Consider the following 19,526-nt stretch of genomic DNA (forward strand, 5'->3'; position numbering starts at 1 on the left):
AATAGTATTTTCTCTACCATGAAATGTAATGCAGATGTTAAATGAATGATCTCCTGCACAATTTCAAGATATATTTTCCATCAAATAAGTAAACAACAAAAACAAATAAAAAAGCAGTGACCCAATTTTTCACATAGGATGATCTAAACAAAATAACATACATCTGTGTATTCACTCATTTGTTTGTAGTAAAAGATCCAGGAGATGATTCACTGAATTACTAATGATGGTTACTTCTGAGTGGAGAGGGAATGAAGCAGAACTGTTTTTTAATGTGTTGTTTGAAGTACTGTTATTTTGATATGTGATTTTAAACACTTGTATTGATTGAATCTGGACTTTTATCATCTTAGCTTAAGAACAAATTCGATTCAGACAAGGAAGGATAATTATCTTACTTACACTCAAATTAGAATTTAAAAAAGGATTGCTGAACACGGTGGTGCACACCTGTAATCCCAGTGATTCAGGAGGCTGAGGCAAGAGGGTGGCAAGTTTGAGGCCAGCCTCAGCAACTTGGCAAGACTCTGTCTCAAAATAAAAAATAAGAAAAGAGTTGGGGGTGTGACTCCATGGTAAAGCACACCTGGGTTCAATCCCCAGTAACAAAAATAAACAAATAAATAAATAAAAATTCAAATTAAAAAGTTTAAGTCACATGACATCCTAATTATCTACTAGCAAAGTCAAATAAGTTGAAGTTAAATATTTTTTTCTACACTATAGCTCTGCCTATAAAAGCTAGGAATATTTAGTAATTTGGGAAGAAATGGGTTGGAAAAACACATCAGATGTTCTATGAAGTGGTTAAACTTGAGCTAGGCATTGAAAAAGATGTTGTATTTGAAGAGTTGCAGATGAAGTAACCCTGGGAAAGGGCAGCTACCTCATCAGATTCATAGGCATATGAATATGAACAACAGACTCAATTATTTTTTAACAGAAGTAGTATATGTGGGTAAAGTCAAAGAAGAAAATGCCCAAGACTTTCAATATTATATTTATAAATCTGTTTTTCAGATTATAATGAAAGAAATTATTAAATCAATAAGTAAAATCAAATTTAAATAAGGCAAATTGTTGAAAAATGCTAAGGTAAACCATGATCTTTCTTCCTGGTGGGTAATATTCCTCAGGTCATTGACTTAAACTAGTCACCAGCTGGCCTCAGCCAAGGCTTAACAGAACATGTCTAGCTTGGAGGTGGTTGGAATCAATCTCATTTCTTGAGGTTCTGAACGTAGCAGTGAGGAGAAGCTGAGTCTGATATACAAAAAGAAGCAATATCTTCCGGAAAATGTCTTACATTTGAAGATCTGAAAAATGCAATTTTTAAAAATTTTAACATTATTGAGAGATAATTCACATATCATACAATTCACATATTTAAAGTTAAAAAATGTGCTTTTTTTTCTATTTATTTATTTATTTATTTTGGTGATTCTATATATAGTAGTACCCCCTACCCATGGGGAATATGTTCTAACCCCTGACAGATACCTGAAACTGAGGATGGCACCAAACACTACATAAACTATGTTTTCTCCAATACATACATACTTATTTTTATGGTTTAGATGTGGTGTCCCCCAAAAGCTCATTGTGAGACAATGCAAGAAGGTCCAGAGAGGAAATGTTGGGTTATAAAAACCTTAACCCAGTCAGTAAATTAATCCCCTGATAGGAATTAACTTAGTGGTAACTGAAGTGGTAGGATAAGGCTGGAGGAGGTGGGAGTTGGGGAGTGGCTTTGGGTTACGTATTTGTATCTGGCAAGTGGAGACCTCTCTCTCTGCTTCTGGATCATATGAGCTAGTTCCCTCTGCCATACTCTTCCACCATGATGTTCTGCCTCATCTTGAGTCCCAAAGAATGGAGCCTGCTGTCTGTGGATTGAGACCTCTGAAACCATAAGACCCTTAATAAAATTTTCTTCCTTTAAAATTGTTCTGGTCAGATCTTTTAGTCACAGCAGGAAAAACACTGACTAAAACAGAAATTGGTGCTGAGAAGTGGGGTTGTTATTGTGACTAACCTGACCATGTGGACCAGAAGCTTTTTGAGTTTTTTGGAATTGGTGGGAGGAATTTTGAGGCATTTAGCAGTGCAACCTGGAAATACTTTAGATTGTTGTAAGTTGATCTTAATGGCTGATTCTGGTGGGAGCTCAGAAGACCAGCAAAGTCACAGGGGATGGAGAAAAATAATTAGAAAGGTTGTTCACTCCAAATCCATATTTCAGTAAGTATCTTAGTGAGCCAATATGGGCTCATTTCCCAAACTGATAGTCCTATTCTTAAAAGGAGGGGAAATGCAGAGACAATAGTTAAGTAATACAATACCAGGACCTGTTTAACATAACTTTCCAGAAAATGATAATAATGAAGTTAAATTACCAGACTGTTGGCCACAATTCTGTTTATTAAAGCCTAGAATATTTCATTGGTTAATATGTCACAGAACCGGGTGCAGTGGCACACACTTGTAATCTCAGCTACTCAGGAGACTGAGGCTGGAGGATTGAAAGTTTGAGGCCAGTCTCAATAAGACTTGGAAAGACCTTGTCTCAAAATAAAAAATAAAAATGACTGAGGATGTTGCTCAGAGACAGAACATCCCTGGGTTCAATTTTCAGAACCACACACACACACAAATGTTACTGAGATGTCAGAACTTAAGTTGAGAATTTTTTATAACCCCAAAAGAGTCCCCAGTCCTGACTTTCTGAAGTATTCAAAAGAATTACACTGTGTTTTCTATCATACGGTCAGGAGTAATATTTTGTACAATTCAAACATTTTCACCTGGGAAGACTTCTTATTTTTACACTATTTTTTCCCCTCATCAGATTTGATAATTCAAGAAAGGTCACTTTTGGACAAAGGGTCACGGAAAACTGTTCCGGCATCTTGGCCTTCCAACCTCACATGTTTAGGAAACACGCTGAAGTTAATGTTAGCCCGCCCAAGTTGAAGTTCTGACTCAAATGTTGCCAGCTGCAAATAAAGTCTCCTTCATCTAAACTTTTGCACCTTTCAGGACAACAGAAGTCTAACTCTTTGGAGATAAGACAAGGAAAAACACCTAGAAGTAACTTTTCCATGAGCCTGATTTTCCCTGGGGAGAAAGACAAGGTGATCCTCTTTCTCAATTCTGGAGATAAATTGCCATTGGCTTGAAAGGAAGAGAGGTTTGTATGTCGCTGGAAAAATCTACACAATATGGCAGATAGGCATGCAGGGTGCCCATTGTTAAGAAGGGCTCCCTCTGTCAAAGACTGTGTTGCTAGGTGGTTAATAAATAAAAACAAACAAGATTCGCTGCAGAGGAACCGAGTCTGAACATGACTTCTTGAACAGGGAAATCAATAAAATGCCAGTTAGTGAGGTAAGAAGAATGAGATTAAACATGCAAAGTTTACTTGTATTTTTTTTTTTTTTAAAGAAGTAATTACACAAAGACAGGCACAGTGAGAAGTCAGTGGTGTAGAAAATGGGAGACCGGGAAGATGAGAGGAAGTTTGCTTTAAAGGTGGAGTTGGAAGGCTTGAAACTGACACCACCACGCACGTATTTGTTCCTCGGCAGTCTGTTCTGGGGAATGGCCCTAGGGCCTTGGTACACAAATCAGCTATTTGTAGAAAAACCAAACTTTGCAGATCAAATCAGATTTCTCACAACTTCCTGCAAGAGGCCAGGACAACAGCTCCATGAATGAGTTGTGACTACGATCACTCTGGAAGTCTCACACGGGTATGCAAAGGTGTTGCCTTAGACAGCTCCCCATTGACTGCAGAGCAGAAGCCAATTCCTAGGCAGCCTGGTATTCAAGACTTCCATCAATCACACTCCAACCATCTCTCCCAAGGGAACTCCTGCTACCCTCTGATGCAAACCAATTGCTTCATCTATCCAAGCTAGTGGGTTCGATCTTAAGACGCCTGCTGCACTTGCCCATCTGAAACACTATCCTTGCATGTCTCCATCTTTCCCAATCTGCTTGATCCTTGAGAAATTTCTCAAGTCTTGCCTCCTTCCTGAGACTTCCTAACTCACTCTCTAGCCTAAAGGAATCTTTCCATCCTAGTGAGTATCCTCTATGCTCTGAGTGATGGCCAGCCCTGTGTGGTTCATTTTATGGTTATGTGTTTTATCTGTCCAATCTGACTCTATGTTCCTTAGGAAAGGGAATAAGAGACATTCATTCATGTTTTTATCTCCCTCAGGGCTTAACATGTAATCAGTGCTCAATAAACGTTTACTGATGGCTTCATAAAGATTGAAAAAGAAAAGACACTATATTAGAAAGATGCAACTGCTGAGAAAAATGCAAAACAATAGCTGAGCATCCCAGTTTCAATAGGAGACCCTTTCACAGAGGTGTGCAGGGAGCCAGATTGACACAGTTCTGCCACCTTCAACAAGTGGCTTCCAAGGTCAATTCAGGACTTCCAGCCCAGCCAGTCAGAAGAGGGGAGAGTGAGTTCCTACACCAGACACTTTCCTCTGGGATATAAGTGCAAAGGTGCACACATCCCTCTTGAGCACATTTTCTTATCTAAGGCCTAGCTGCAAGGGAGGCTGGGCATTGAAGTCTCAAGTTAGGCAAACACATCCCTGCTGTTACTTTGTTATAGGGATAAAAGGGGAAAAGTGATTTTAAACAACCAGGAAGACTCTTGTAATCTAGGGATGAATCTCAACTCTCCCTGCCCAGATCTCACTTCAGAGTAGCTGTGAACCACATTTTGAGGATATGAATCCAATAGAATCAGTGTTCCCTCTCTTCATCCCTTGGCAGAGAAAGAAATCCCTGTCCCTAACCTTTTCATGTTAGCCCAAGTGACAGATGACTCCTGCCACTAGTTCACATTCATGATCTGAAACAAGTGAGGACCACACCTGGTGCCACATGTCAGAGATGATGAAAAGTCCTGTGCCTTTTGCTTTCCAGAACTCTTATGTCACCAGAGCTACACATGCTCACTCATCTCTGTACTAGATGTGTCCAGACCAATGGCACCAGATCAGTCACCCATATTCAAAGGCAACCCTTGTATTACTCAATTTTGATTCAATTGCACTATGAGCAAGGCACAATGTAGATACTGGGATTTTTAAAAAGTCACAATTCTTGCCCTAAGCATGGGTGAGAAGCCCATGAAGAAGACAAATACGAGTAACTAACTCTACTGCCAAACACATCTGGGCACAGCTAACTGAAGGCAGAGTGCTGTGAGACTGTGGCCAGAAGAGGAGTCAGTTCTAAGTATTTGGTCAGGGAAGACTTCAACAGGTATTCAGATAAAAATGTTTTCTGGGGAGTTGGCATTTGAACAGAATCTCCAAGGAGGATGAGCAGAATTTTAACAAGTGGCAAAGAAAGAAATCAAAGATGTGGAGGTGCAAGCATGGATCAGACAGCACAGAGGTCTATTGGGATGGATGCAGGGTGCAGACACAGACTTGGGCGTGAAGCAGGTTCCGCAGGAAGGGATTTGAATGAAGGAAAGATCTCAACGGCACAAGGGGACTGGGAATACCTGAAGACTGCAGGGACTGAATCGATTCCGTAGAAGGAAGACAACTCTACTGATGGTGGGAAGATAAAAGGGAGAGGCAGGAAGATCAGTGGATGCTCATAATAACACAGTTACCAGGTGCTAACTAGTCAAGCACCATAAGTCGTTTATTTGCATGTTCTTATTTAAGAAGAAAGTCTTATTACCGTCCCCATGTTACAGATGGTTAATGACAGAACTCATACACTAAGCCCGAAGGTAGGAGTTGACCCCGATCTATTCTAACTGCAGAGCACCAAGTGCTTTGCCAGGGCACCACTGCTCAGTAACCCTTCTGACAAGGCAGTAGTTCATTAGAGAGAGACAGAGGGCACTGAATAGATGTACCAGTGAGGGATCAAAACAAGACTTGAAGGACAGCGACTTGAAGGAGTTTGAAAAGAATAATAAACTATGCTTAGACCCACTGAGTTTTAAGTGACTGGAAAAGAAAACTACAGGAACTGCAAACCATCCATGGGAGATTTGGGGTCCAGGGATTAAGGAGAAACACAGAGTGGCAACTTATGGTGTTCCCATTTGCTGATGCCATACCTTTCCACTAAGCACAAGGAAACGGCAGCATCTGACCTACCAAGGCAGGAAAGCAAGTAGCTGCCTGAACTAGCTCTAATCAACCAATTTGGAAGAAAAATTCGACTTGATTGACTGGCCTGCATTATACTGACAGCAATAAATCCTTTTGGCCAAACAGTATTTGGTTCGAGTTTAAAGGTTTGCTCTGTATTATCACTTTGCCTACCAAAATATCCATATATCTTGGGAAAGTATCAGAAATTATGTTTTTCCTTTCACAGAATGGAATGTAAAATACCCACTGAATCCTCCTGGATGGCGCCTGGGTGAATGTTCTCCTTGTTATTTCATGTAAGCTGCTAAATATCTAGTACAGTAAAATTATGGGCTCTTTGCACAGAGAGTTTCCACTTGGAGCTTCCTGAGCACTGAGGCAATAAATGTGATGCAGAGCCCTCTGTTTTACAAGGCAGGTCCACTTCATGCTAGCATTTTCCCAGTCAGTGGTCAATAGTCCCTAAGAGAAACTTCTTTCTATGTCCCAAACTAGGAGTACTCAATCGAAACAGAAAGGCTGCCCCAAATTCAGATAGACAAAATGACAAACCAAAGCCATCTGCACATGTGAGACTTTTCCTTATAAAACGTCCAAAACCCTGGCAATTAAAACTATTTCAGGCTGTCACTCCATGACCTTCACTGACCCAGGGACTGCTTTCTCCTGCAATGAGCCACCCACTTTACAAAGTCAGAACGACTCCTTTCTCTTTAAACTCTTTCCACTTACCTCCAGTGTGTATTTCAAGTTTTTCAGGTAAGCCATCTGGGTCCTCTGCTAAGCGATGAATGGAAGTGAGAGGGTGGGGGCAGACCTCAAATGCTTTAAAAATAAAAGACACACACACACACACACACAAAAAAAAACAACTGTTCCTTTATTCATCTATACTAACTTTCTCACCAGATATAATGAACAAATACAAGTAAGACGTTAAGGTCAATAGCTTTATCAAAGTGCAGAGCTGTCAGGTTATAGAGGGAGGATATTTGCCAAATCAGAATGCATGAACTCTCAGTATAGAAACTAGAACATGAATTAAGCTCATATCACTCAAAAAGAGCTGAATGCATCTGAAACCAAAGTACACTGTCAGCCACCTCCTCTCGCTCCAGGCGCTGATGCCTTGATTAGCTATGCAAGAAGCTACCTGCTATTTTAGAATTATATGAAGTCACCTCAGGGTATCTACAAGCTTCTCACGCACAAGATACTGAATTTTTTTTTCCTCCTTCTTGGCTTAGAGAACAGTTGTTGCTACATCCAGGTAAGTCCTGTATCATGGATTGTTATTGCATAAGATGTCATTAAAGCTTCTAACCTGCTCGCAGAAGAATCGGTCTGCAAACAATAATGGTTTGTTGTTAAACCCCCCCAAAGACTGTAAGACACCTTGCTTTTTCTTTTCCCCCCCGGTAGTATTTCCCTAAAAGATTAAGGGACTGAAAGCTAAAATTTATAAAAAGAAATAATTTATTTTTCTAATACAAGTTCCTCTCTGCCCCGTTTTTTAAAATAAATTACCTTCTCTCCTAAAAATAGCAACTAAATTCATAAGAACAAAAGAATAGCTCACATGATAGGTATCTACGAATGACGCTGCCAGTGTACACAGTATTATAGGTGCTGTGCAGTTCGACATGTTTCTACCTGAGGTTCATAGATTCTGTTTTGATACTAAACTGCTTAAAAACATTTTTCCATGAAAATGTGATCACGAACGTGAGGGACTGACAGTTCAGTCTTCCCAAGCCAAGGTTAACAAGGGCTTTTGTATATTTTCCCAAGTAAATACATTAACGTGGCTAACCTTTGACCTCTGTCGTCCTTGATCTTCCAGCCCCACGCTTCTCCTGGAAAGGGTGGAACAATTCTTGGCAAATCGAGCTGTGCCAAAAGGAGGTTTGAACACTCACTGTGGTTTAGACCGAAACCGCCTTAAATCACCCACCTTTCATCTTCCAGATTTCCAGAGTGTAACTTTGCAAACTGTTCTTAGACTTCTCAGGCTTTACCTTCCCCCCACAAGTCTTGACTATTCATATAAAAGAGAAAAGCACCAGATTTCTGCTTCTGCTCATTTAGCTCAGAGGCATTTCCCAGCCCTCACTCCTGGTCCTAACCATTAAAAAGGACTTCTCGGAAGCTGAGTGGCGTCCCCTCCATTTGCGGCACCCCCTCCTTGCCCCTTCCTAGTGCTGGCAGCATAAATGGCCTCGAAATTCAATCTGCCTTGAGGCTCACAACTTCCTTTACTTCATTTGTAATTATTAAGCATGCAATTTATATTTTCAGGTGCAAAAGTTTCTCATGCAAATCTCTTTGACCTGAAGCAACTATCTTCAACCAATGCGCCTTAGAAACACCTTAGAAACAAGTCTACTGCTTACTCAAGACCACCACTGCTCCAAATCATCAGGCTGATTAGACATAGCAGAATCCAAGGCAAATCTCTCAGGGCCTATCATGGATGGATTGAACTGTGACCATACAGTAGGATTCACTTCTGTCTTTGGGGCTTATACACATAAAGTAGCAGACTAAAATCCTATGAGTCCCACTCCTGTTTATACCTGGCTAGTTACTGGTTCTGACTTTAGGCCATTCTAATCACATAAGTTGTGCAAAATGGATAGGAAATACTTTTGCTACATATATTTCAGCACATACATTTCATATATTTAGCCAGATGCTCTGAAACACAAATCTGAAATCAAATTTTTGCTTGGCTTGATTAGTGAAAGTTTGGGAGAGGGACATTTGAAACTGGAGACTTCTTTTGTAAAGTTACTGAGTTCCTGGGTGAGGCCAATGGTCCAGGACAGGAAGTTTAGTCCCCAGGAAGATTACCCAGTTACAGCCCTTAACCTTTCCTTTTCAATAGTGCATAGAAAAATATAAAATGCTAGTGCTGAGGTAAAGAAGCCTCTAGTAGTCAGTTGGTACTTCCTTGGTTAATATGAGCTCAACTTCAGGGAACAATAAGTAAATGTGCTTGAAAGGCTCCTTGCCCTGGAATCAAAGAGAACACTTTGCTAAGGCCTAGTTGCTTATTTATTCATTCAACAGATATTTATTTGCAATATACTAAGTTCTTGGGTATATGCATCATTACACTGGAAATGTTACACTGTTATGCAGGAAACCCTAGCTAAATAAATGTTTGTTTCCTCTTTCCTCTCTCTGGGCAAATGTAACAACTAACTGAAAATCATTTGAAGACTGACTAATTATATTCAAGTTATAACACAAATGGTTCTGGGAGGCTCCAAAACATTAATTTCTTTTTCAGGTTCCTTTACAAAGAACACTGACACTGAATTCAGGTCAAGATACCCTCTGCACCTCAGAAGGGAAGCTTGTTACACTGCCTGAACATTTTCTTTACAGCACTTCTTGACACAGAGTATTATTCTTTTTAAAAAATTATAATAAATGTTTTTTCTCTTCAGTCTTCAGGAGTAATTGGTGCGTATAAATTGTTTTCTCTTTGCACTATACAGAGGGACATGACAGATTTGATCGGTTGCATTTTATTACAAAATCAGCAGGTAATAATTACCTAGTGATTCATGATGAGGTGGAGAGCAGTTTTGGGGCTATCTAAAAAGGAAGAAAAGTTCATTGAAGTTCAGTTGTAGAAAACACAAATCCGAATGCTTAGGTTTTTAGAAATTGCTCAATTTCATGAAGTGTACATTACATTGCCCTAAAATGATTCTCACCGAGACTGTGAATTCAGACTGAATTAGTCATGTGAAGAGAGTAGATGAGATATAAAATGGGAATTCCACCATTGTTTGTTTACTACAGACCAGCAGGGATTGGGTTACAAGCATTTATTATTTCTGAAGATGTACTCTTCTATCAATGTGACCAGGGTCTCCTCAAATTGGATACTACCTAAGAACAAGGACCCACCGGGTCACTGAGGAGTAAGCCTCAGGCGTCTGTGTGGAGCCTGGTCCTCCCCAGCTGCAGCATCACTGTGAGATGTCACTTAGCTCAAACCGAGTGGGTGGGGCCAGAGGCTGAAAGGAGAAAGGATGGTGGGTCGTCAGGTAAACACATGCTAGAAGTCCTTTCAAAAATGGATCGAGTATCTTTAATCCTGTATTCTGGCCTCCAGAAGATTTATGGCTCTTATTTTCTTTTCTCTCTTTCCTTGTAAGGTTTGCCAAAGTAGACTTCAACTCTGCCTCCAAGCATGCAAACACAGAGCTCTATCTTCCCTGATGAATCGGACGTGTGCCAAGTGAGAGCTTAAATGACAAAATTATGCTCCAAGAAAGGGAGAAGGTGATGGTCCAAAAGGCTGCAAGAAGCACCACTGTGCCCCCTCAAAAGTTAGAGTGTACACAATTAACACATCGACCCTCCCTCCACACTTACTCCTGATCCCTACCCTGTCCCCATTCTGCCCGGTTTCCATCAAAAATGGCACCTAGGCTGAGACTGACTTGATTTGTTTTGGATATGCCATCAGGAGTTGTACCCCACCACCTGTGGTTCTGCTTTATCGTATTTCATGTTCATTGTTAGATCTTGTTTGGGTATTTTAATTTTGTGGTAAATAGATAATTGGTAATTATATGTATTTACAGGATACAAAGTGATATTATGATTTATGAATACAACATGGGATAATTAAATCAATCCATTTACATATCCATCACTACAAATACTTACAATATTTGTGTGTGTGTGGTGTGAGCATTTGACATCCACTCTTGGCAACTTTGAAATATACGATACACTATTATTAACTATATTGATCATGCTGTGCAGTAGATCTAAAAAAAAAAAAATTTCTCCTGCCTGAGATTTTTGTACCTTTTGACCAACATCCTCCTTTTTTGGCCCAACCCAGCCTCTGGAACCGTCACCCTGTCCTGCTTCTGTGAGTTGAATCATTTCAGCTTCCACAAAGAAGTGAGACTATACTGTATTTGTTTTTCTGGGCCTGACTTATTTTACTTAACATATGTCCTCTGAGTTCATCCATGCTGTCCCAAATGACAGGGCTTTCGGGTCTGCTTTGTTTTAAATGACAAAGAATTGTTCTGTCCACATGCTGTACGCCTTCCCCTCCTTTAACCATAAACGGGTCAGCCTTCTACCAAACCATGAAGTAGATCAAGTGTGTCTCTGTTTCCCAGTCACCTTCATTTCTGAGTTGTTCTCCATCCCCACCCACCACCAGCCTTCCAGAACTTCATACCAACAGGCTCACTCCTGCCGTGGACATGGATGTCTGGATCACAGGAGACCTTCCTTTTGCCCTTCTTGGACCAACAATTATAAGAAGAGACATCCAAATTTCTCCTTCAATCCCAGATCTTTACCCTGAGTTGCAGAAATGCAGGTTGAACAGTTTGTTGGAAATCCTCACAGGAATGTCCAGCACACAGCTTCCGTTACAGCTGAGTCCCTTCTGTATGGAGGAGCGGGGTGTCTCCTTCCCAGGGCACGACGCCAGCACCTCAGAGCTGCGCTCTACCTTTCTCTTTCACTGCCAAGGTTAATTTTCAATTCCTGCCTATTCTACCACTTATTCAACCCATTCACAAGTATTTATGAAGTGTCTACTCTGTGCCAGGAATGTTTTTAGGCTCTTGGAATGTATCAACAAGAAAAATGAGAAAAGCTCCCTGCCATTGGAGGTTTAGAAGACCATTCCTAGTGAGAGTGATGATGGCCATGATAACGATGATAAACAAGTACTGTAAATAATGTCCTAGAACATGAGAAATGCAATGGAAATGCAATTTAAGTAGAACAGAAGTAAGAGGATGGGGAATGCCAGGGAGTTTGAGCAGTGGTTGGTGACATTTTAAACAGAGTCAGGGAAGTAAGCTCATTGAGACATGGTGTTCAAGGGCAAGGGCATTAGCAAGATGGTGTCTGGGGAAGACTTCCTGGTGGAGGGAAGAGCCCATGCACAGGATCTACAATGGGGTTGTTACTGATGTATTCAGGGAAGAGCACAGAAGCCAGTGTGGCAGGGCAGTGAATAATTAGGAGAGTGGCATAAGTGGAAACCAGAGAAGAACTAAGGCTGGTTGGTGCCAGGTCCTTTGCAAAACCCTAAGAACTTGGCCCTTACCCTAAGTCTTATGGTAGATTTTGTTTGTTTTTGTTTTTGTACTGGGGATTGAACCTAGGGGTGCTCAACCACTGAGGCACATCCCCAGCCCTTTTTATTTTTTTTTATTTTGAAACAGGGTCTTGCTTAGTTACTTAGGGCCTCACTAAGTTGCTGGGGCTGGCCTTAAACATATAATCCTCCTACCTAGCCTCTGGAACCTCTGGGATTACAGGCATATGCCACCATGCCTGGTCACCTTAAGACTAATGATACGGGAATTGAGTTTTATAGGATTTAATATTTAACTTATAAAAAATTATTCTGGGTATGATATTGAAAACTTACTTTAAAGGAGCAAGAATAAAAACAAAAAGACCAAGTAGGAGGTTGTTACAATAATCCAGTTAAAAGATAAGGCTAACATACATCCAAGTGGTTTTTATAGAGGTTTTAAACAGCCAAATGCTTCATAATCTTTGAAGGAATTCCAACAAGACTTCTTCTTCCTATTTTTTTTTTTTTTTTTTTTTTTGGCCCTGGGGATTGATCCCAGGGGTGCTGTATCACTGAGCTACATCCCCAATCCTTTATTTTTATTTTGAGACAGGGTCTCCTTAAGTAACTGAGGCTGGCCTCAAACTTGTGGTCCTCCTGCTTCAACCTTTCAAGTTGCTGGATCACAGGCATGTACCACTGCACCTAGCTCTCTTTCCTTCTTGTGTTTTCTTTTTGTATTGAAATAGTTTTAAACTTACAAAAGAATTGCAAAAAAAGGAGAGAGTTCCCATATATCCTTCCTGTAGTTTCTCTCAATATTAATTTATGTAACCATCATGTAATATTCAAATCAAGGGTGTTAACACTGATAAAATATTATTAACCAAAGGACGGACTTTATTCAATTTCTTCCATTTTTTTTCCCCAACATCCTTTTTATGTACCAGTTTCCACTACAGGATCTCACACGGATTGTAGTAGTTGTGTCTTCTTAGTTTCCTCCAATCTGTTCAATATTACTTGAAATCTTAAAACCTGGACACTTTTGAAGACTAATGATCATTTATTTCGACCAAACAAGCCCACAGTTTGGACTTGTCTGATGTTTTCTCATGATTGGATTATGTTTTGGGCAAGAATATGTATATTATTTGTGTCTTAGATACATCCCATCAGAATATGTTCATTGTGTTTTATTGACTGATGGTATTAAATTCCAGTGAGATTTCTTGACCATTTAAAATATGAGGAATAAGAGGAGTTCAAAATGACTCCAAGGTCTTTGTTATGTGAAGTTGGAATGATAAGAGTTATCACCCAGGATGGGTAGAACAGGTTTAGGGGAAGATCAGTGTTCAGTTTTGAACATGTTAGGATGGCCGCTGAGGTGTCTATAAGATATACAAATGGAAGTCCCAAGTACGTAATGGGATACACAAGTTTGGAGTTCAGCAGAGAGGTCTAGCAAGAGAGATATATTTAGGAATTGTTAGCATAATTGGTTTATATAATTCTAAGATTAAATGAGTTTACTAAAGGAGAAAATAAAAATAGAGAAGTGAAGAATAAGAACTGGGCCCTGGGACATTCCAACATCAGAAAGTTGCAAGGGGGAGGTGGCAAATGATCTCTAAAAATAGTATCAAGAAAGGTAGCAGGAAACCCTCTTAACTGATGTTTTAATCTTCTCCTCTCCGTCTTTACTCAGTCATGGCTAAATATAGATCAATTTCCTGAAAATACTGTTCCACTCCTTTGGGTTTCAGTTTCCAGACTGAAAATGGAGTTTAAATTTACTACTAATTTATAAATTTGTTATGAATAATTAGGGGAGACAAGACGTGTAAATTGTTTTGCATAGGGTGTAGCATGCGGTAAATGTTGGCTATTATTGTCACTGTTAGTTTTCTGTCTCTAGTAGACTGTGAACTTCTTAGTAACTGAGACAGTTTTGCTTTCTACTGCTGCATTTGGGCATCATTAATGCTGAATAAATAATTTTTGAATGAAAAGAAAGAAGAAAAAAAAATAAGGGTACTGCTGAACCCAAAAGATTGGCTTCTTATGCAATTCCAAACACACTGACACCTAAGATAAAAGATAAATTTTGTCAAGGGTCCTTCAATGCCTTTCAAAGCATGCTACCTGGATGACCATCATGGTGTCAATATTCACACTATGTCTTGAATGGAGAGGAGCTGCCAGAGTTGGGGCCTTCCATCTTCTGAAACTTCCTCTCAATACATTTATGTAAGAATTCACAGGCCAAATCCATCTCTAACATTGACAAGAACTCTCTCAGGATTAGCTTTCAACTACTGACCTCTAGGAGAGAAGGACATGGTTGACCTTACACAGATTTTTTTTCCCTATGTGGTTGCATTTATGAACATAGAGATGAGGCCTCTTCTAATGCAATGGTGGAACAAGACCATCTCTTGAGGTCCTTTCTTAACAGACAACAAAGTGATGAAAAATGTAAATTGGTGTTATGTTTATGGTTCTACAATTAGATAGCTAAGTCAACGAGTAGAAGGAACACATTCCTACAGACCCTAAACCTGTCCTCCATCTGCGCAGGCCCTATTCAGTGTGTATAGTATTAAATCTCACTGCTGTTGTATGAAGTATTAATATCAGCATATGTTTAAGAATTCATAGAACAAAAATAGGGAGCCAAATCCTTCTGATCTAGATGAGCATTTTTCCATTGTACCATGCTGAAAGATGAGACAGAAAATCTACTGCAAGTAGAAGAGAGAAAATCACTATGGTGAACTATGAGTAGGAAAAAAACCACAAGACTCCATGCTTTGGCCACATGGAGGGACTTCTAGATGGTTCCATTATTATACTCTTCTGAGTATCCATTTTGTCACTTGAATGTAATGATATTCAACTAGATAGTTAATGTAGATATTCACACCACACCATAGATACTTATGATTTTTAGGTCCATGTTACAAAACTTGCTTATTTTCAATGTTTTCTCTTTGACCAATATTGCATCTTAAACTCTCTTATGAGAGGAGATGGGAAAAAGATTGAAACAATAAAAAACAGTGTTTTTCAGGGTTCCCTATATTGGCAGCAAGAGAACTAGAATCCAACTAATAAGAACCTTTTATTAATTAGTTTTATTTTCTCTTGTTTGGAGTTCCTCTTCACCATTTTACAGAGAGTACAGAGAAAAGCAAATGTATGTCATAGATTTAATCTCTGCCTCAAAAATGCTCTTTCTAGAGTAACCACAGTGTAGATGCATTTGGGGTCTGATTAGCTCCATCTTCATTTACTTGGCTACACAATGAGAATTCTTATTTTTAATTATGACCTGGGGACACTGCAAGATAATCATTAAATATATTCACTAAACTGTACTTACTAGGGTAGAAAATTGGAATAACATACTTCAGAAAGTTTTTTAAGCAAGGGTTGAAATTAAAAAAAGATTTTCCATTTAATCTTCAGTTAATTAAAAATTGTATACTGTACCACACCGCCGCAGTTGTGAAGGGAGATACCATAAAATGATAAGTATTTGCCTCCATATAATTCATGGGAACAAACTTTCATTCAGTGCCATGTATGTTGTTGGTTGCCATTGGTATATGAAAAGAAATATGAAATAGCCCTACCATTTGGAACAGGGTGATCGGAATACAGAACATAGGGCAAGCCTGTATTTCCATAGCTAAGAATAGTTTTTCATGTTTTTAAATGGTTGACTGAAAAGCAAAAGGAGGAAACCATTTTGAGACACATGAAAGGTATATGAAATTCAATTCTCTGTGTTCACAAGTGAATTGTGGGAACACTCCACACAAAGTTTTTGACATTTGTCTGTGGATCCTTTACACTGTAATGACTGAGTTGGGAAGGTGACAGAGAGGCCATTTGGCCTGCAAAACCCTTTACAGAAAAAGAGTGACAACACTTGATTTAGAAGCCAATAATCCATAGTAAGATTAAGGTATACATATATACTTAGTTTTCATAGTAACATACAGTTAGTGCTGAAATAAAGGTATAGTAACAGCAGGAAAATTTGTGCCTTCTATCTGGAAAATTCTGAATTGAATGAGTGTTTTTAATGACAATGAGGGTGACGAAAGTGATTCTAAGCCAGGACATGGCAAGTGGGAGCATGCATGGCACAGGGACAGAGAAGGACAGGTATGTAAGTGTATCCAGGAGAAATTCCACAAGGAGTGTAGAAAGAAGTGGAAAATGAGATTAAGAAAGTCCATGAAATCAGATTAGGGGTTCAAATCCATCCAAAGATCAAATATCTCCCTAATCAATGATCATTAAAGGTTTGAAAGGAAAAGTACTTGATCAGATTAGCATTTTAGAACGATGAGTCTAGGAGGAAGGTGGACGCCAGACATGGCTGTCGGAAGGACAGAAGTAAAGGCAGAGAAACCAGATGACACACACTGCAATAGCTGGTGGTAGAGACAGTGATGGGAGGGAGGACAGTCCATCTCAGAGGAGTGGGGAGGAGCTGAGCAGGTACAAACGCAATTGGGACTGACTGAATTGGTAACCGACTGGATTTTTTAAAAGAGAGAGGCATCAAGGTGATACTACACTGGACTGAATTTCCAGATAGAGGAAGACACCATCTGAATTGAGTTCCCTGATGCAGGGGGGTGGGGACTCCTTGTTAGAAACGAGTGCATCTTTCCCACAGTGCTCTTCAGTGGGGATAACAAGCTCACCTGGTACAGTGGCACATGCCTGTAATCCCAGCAGCTCCAGAGGCTGAGGTAGGAGAATCATGAGTTCAAAGCCAGCCTCAGCAAAACCAAGGTGTTAAGCAACTTGGTGAGACCCTGTCTCTAAATAAAATACAAAATAGGGCTGGGAATGTGGCTCAGTGGCCAAGTGCCCCTGAGTTCAATCCCTGGTACACACACCCCCAAATAAAAAAGATAACAAGCTCTGTTTCGGATGTCAGGTTTGGGTTGCCTGCAGACACAGGGTAAAATAAAGACATTTCAAAATAAGGGTCCAATGCTTAGCTGAGAGACCCTGATGACATTAAAAGTCCACAGCATAGGGGCACAAGAGGAACCAGTGGAAATGAGGAGAACATTACAGTTGATTTATTTTAATACTGCATCTGGATCCCTTTTCTCTTGTTTAACTACGAATAATCCTGTTGACTTGAACAGACATCACATATCTTCACAGCATAAGTTCTTCATTCTGTTTGAAAGATTTAGCAATCACCTTGCTGCCACAATCTTTTACTTTTTAAATGAATGAATATTTATTGAGCACCTACTACATGCCAGGTACTTTTCCTTTTTTTAAAAAAAATAGTTGTAGATGGATACAAAACCTTTTATTTCATTTGTTTTTTTAATGTGGTGATGAGGATCAAATCTAGTGCCTCATACTTGCTAGGCAAGTGCTCTACCACTAAGCTACACCCCTAGCCCCTGCCTCAGTCTTTTAAAGCTATATGTATGGTGGGTCAAAGGGAAAGAAAAGAGAATATGAACTATTTCCAAAGCACCACTAACTGATGTGTGGTCTTCTTACATAATACTACAGTAAAACAAAAGTATAGTTTTCTTAGCACCCAACTATAGCGACATCAAATTTTAAACGGAATTTAGAAAATAAAACAAGTGCAACATCTAAGGCATTGTGCCTAGAATTTGCTTTAAATATGAGGTTAAGAATTCAGCGAACAAAAACACTTGGTTGTATTGCAACCTTATGCACAGACTTGTTGCTTCTTACTACTTTGGAAAGTAAACTAGAACTGCAGTTGCCCAGGGCCAAGTTAGTTGGGTGTGTGTAATCCACAAATTGAACTGTGTGACAGAAGACTGGTAGGATTTGATTTTCCTCTCCCACAGTGTGACAACTGTGGGTGTTTGGAAAACAGTGTTATGAAAAATGAAATACAAGGGCTGAGGTTGTAGCTTAGTGGAAACTAGCAACTGCCTAACTGGCCATACAGGTCATTAATTCAACAGGACAGCATTATTTGATGCATTTCCTAAACTACTTGACCACAAAGTAATTTCATTCAAAGCATCTCACAGAACTAGTCCACTATGGAACCCAACTTAGGAAACAAAAAATTAATTATCTCTAAGAATTACACACCTCTGTAGACAATCTCACCCATTGCTATTTCCAGTTATTGGCCAATGAAGTCCAAATTTGTATCACTAGTCAAGTTCTTTCTCTCTTGAGCTCCCTATATGTGTCTTTTGGACATTACAACTTGAATGTCTTGCACCTGAAAAAAAAATCTGTATGTCAAAAATAGTAGTAATATTTCCCTTCTCACTGCATACAGACACATGGACACTTTCATATGGCTTTTTCCTTAAGTATTTCCTGACTCAGGAAATAGTACTACCAAATGGCCAGTTGCTCAGGTAAGATATCTGGGTAAAAATCTTTGAGTTATTTTTCTTCCTCATCAAGCATACCCATTCACCAAAACCTGATGCAATTTACCTGTGAAATAGTTAATTCAATTCCCTTCTCACAAGTCATACCACCCTCGTTCAATCAATGGCTTCTAAAATGTCTCCAGGCTTGCTTCTGTCCAGTCCTGCTTCTGTCCAGTCCCTTCTCCATGACATAAGAGGATTTTCTGTGATTCATAATAACCCACTCAAAACCCTTCAGTGGCCTCCTTTGATTCCAGAAGGATTTCAAAATTCCTAACCTGGCTCAGAGGCTGGTGCTACTTTTACCATTTTCCTCCTTGACCACTTTGAGTCATAACTGAGCTTTCGTCAGCTTCTCATAGGTACCTGATGGGTACCTTATAGGTACCATACTGTCACATCCCTATCACTGCTTATGTTGGTCTCTGGATTAGTCCTCTCCTTCTGCTCTATCTTTACCTCTTGTCTCTGGCTGACTTACTTCTGCTCATCCTTCCTATTCTCTGAACATCAATTTTTCAGGAGTACCTTCTGTGATCCTCTGACCAGGCTAGATTAACATAACTGCCTTCATACCACTTAGCATATGTCATTACCATTATTGTCTATGTTCTATCTCTCCTGCTCTGGTAGAGATTCCATGAAGGCACAGAGTCTTTATGGTTCCCCACTCTATCTTCAAGGTCCGTCTGGCATAGTGGTTGGTTGAGGGAAGCAACTCAGTGACCATTTGTTGATTAGTTAGGTGACTCCTGAAAGCCCTTCCAGCCCTAAGTTCATGAGTTAACCTGCCCAACTGCATATTGCAGTCACTCAACATAAACAGAGACGATCAACATGTTTCCTGACCTTGGGTGGTAA

At 39.7% G+C, this 19,526-nt stretch overlaps 1 long non-coding RNA gene across 4 annotated transcripts in view; it reads right to left on the minus strand.

The window, feature by feature from the left end:
• Nucleotides 1-18,655, minus strand: part of LOC306660580 — a 52,712-nt gene extending 34,057 nt beyond the window's left edge. For 3 of the 4 annotated variants that reach the window (XR_013763677.1, XR_013763679.1, XR_013763680.1), the window contains exons 1-2: nucleotides 6,885-7,665; nucleotides 451-527 (exon numbers count right to left, since the gene is read on the minus strand). This is a non-coding gene — a long non-coding RNA (uncharacterized lncRNA). Of the gene's footprint in view, nucleotides 1-450; nucleotides 528-6,884; nucleotides 7,666-9,717; nucleotides 9,759-18,369 lie in introns of those variants that run through there. The other variant, XR_013763678.1, reaches the window with a different exon arrangement.
• Nucleotides 18,656-19,526: the final 871 nt, after the last annotated feature.

The sequence above is a fragment of the Sciurus vulgaris genome (assembly GCF_902686455.1).
Source record: "Sciurus vulgaris genome assembly, chromosome: 4".
Taxonomy (NCBI): domain Eukaryota; kingdom Metazoa; phylum Chordata; class Mammalia; order Rodentia; family Sciuridae; genus Sciurus; species Sciurus vulgaris.